The sequence below is a fragment of the Cebus imitator genome, unplaced genomic scaffold (assembly GCF_001604975.1).
Source record: "Cebus imitator isolate Cc_AM_T3 unplaced genomic scaffold, Cebus_imitator-1.0 Scaffold166, whole genome shotgun sequence".
Lineage (NCBI taxonomy): Eukaryota > Metazoa > Chordata > Mammalia > Primates > Cebidae > Cebus > Cebus imitator.
In genome coordinates this window covers 1,073,236-1,074,908 of record NW_016107481.1, presented here as the reverse complement: position 1 = coordinate 1,074,908, position 1,673 = coordinate 1,073,236, and the positions used below count along the sequence as shown (strand labels likewise).

At 33.7% G+C, this 1,673-nt stretch overlaps 1 protein-coding gene across 19 annotated transcripts in view; it reads left to right on the top strand.

The window, feature by feature from the left end:
• The window catches only part of ZNF644 (zinc finger protein 644), a 104,787-nt gene that overhangs the window by 9,939 nt on the left and 93,175 nt on the right, over positions 1-1,673 (top strand). The gene's annotated exons all lie outside the window — the stretch shown is intronic.

Genomic DNA, 1,673 nt, shown 5'->3' with positions numbered 1-1,673 from the left:
TTTTTTGAGACAGGGTCTCACTCTGTCACCCTAGCTGGAGTGCAGTGGTGCGATCTCGGCTCACTGCAACCTTCATCTCCCAGGCTCAAGCAATCCTCCACCTCAGCTTCTTGAGTACCTGGAACTACAGGTGTGTACCATCATGTCTGGCTGATTTTTGTATTTTTATTTTTTGTAGAGACAGGAGTTTTTGTTTTTGAACTTCTTATGGCATATTTGTCCTCCTTCCCAAGGGTAGTGAGAATTAATGCTTGAGTCTGTCTTTTTTCCTGTCCTTGTTTGGCATTGTTATATGAATTGAGAGGTAAATCAAATGATATTTGGCACTATGGCCCTTCCTTTTTTTTCCCCCAGTGACAAAATCAGAGAGGTGCTTCTTGGTGTTCACTAATAGTAATCCTTTAGAAGTTAGTTTTATGACTTGATATTTGGTTTAGAATACAGAGGTTTGAATTGTCTCCCTGATAACATAGTTGTCCGGCTTGCTGTCATTACAGTATTCTCTAGGCATATAGCCAGGAAGTAGGTGGAGGAGGTTGTGGATTGCCTCCTTATATAGATGGTTTTTGGAGCTCCTTGATGATAGCTTCCAGGCATTATGTCAGTTAGCTATTAGGCATTTCAGGTTGCTTATTAAAGTATTTGGGTATTTCTGATTGTGATTTCAGAGGTAGGAATAAACAGGTGTACTTCTCTTTATAGGCAGGTATCTACCTGTTCAACAGAAAAAGAGAATGTAACTAGAATGTTACCTTATGAACAGTTGCTTACAAGTGTAAATGGTTAAAACCCATGTAAGAGACTTTATAAATGGAAAACTGATATGAAATTGTTGATCATGATTTTTACTTTTAGAGCTTAAGTTTTTTTTTCCAAATGGAATTAAGAGTTGTAGCATTATTTTTCATAAATACAGAGCAGTAGAAACCTTATCATAGTATAGCAACATTAAATTGGTGCTTTGAGGATAAAGAATTTTTTTCTGAAATGTGTATCATAATAAAGTTGTTAAAAGTACATAATAAAAAATATATCTTCACATTCTAGTATACCTAGTTTTGAAGAATAAATATATAAATTGTGCAGAAATGGACATGAAAAGACTTTCTCATTAACATTTGGATTGCAAATGCTTTCGAGTTTATAAATGAAAATATTTACTGTAGGCTGGGTGTGATGGCTCATGCCTGTAATCCCAGCACTTTGGGAGGCTGAGATGGGCAGATTACCTGAGGTCAGGGGTTCGAGACCAGCTTAGTCAAAATGGAGAAACCCTGTCTCTAAAAAATATAAAATAAAATAAAAAGAAAATATTTACTCTATATAAAGAAGTTTTGTCTTTTGGAATTTGTAATAAGTTCATTTAATATACTCTTGCTCCAAGGATTTTGGTATTTTTCTTGAAGAAATAATAAAATCTCACCTGCCAACTTTTTTTTATTGTGAAGTATAAAAGGCTAAAGCAAATTGGTTAAATTAGGCATTGCAAAAAGTATATGATTATTATCTCCAAAATATTGAGACTTTATACATAATAGCTTTTGGGGGCTAGATTTAGAAAATCACTAACATAAAACAATTAGAATGTTCTTATTTATAGTTTTTAGAACTGACTAATATATATAGAGAAAATACACTCAAGGCTGTGTTCTACGTTAACTTTTTTTTTTTTT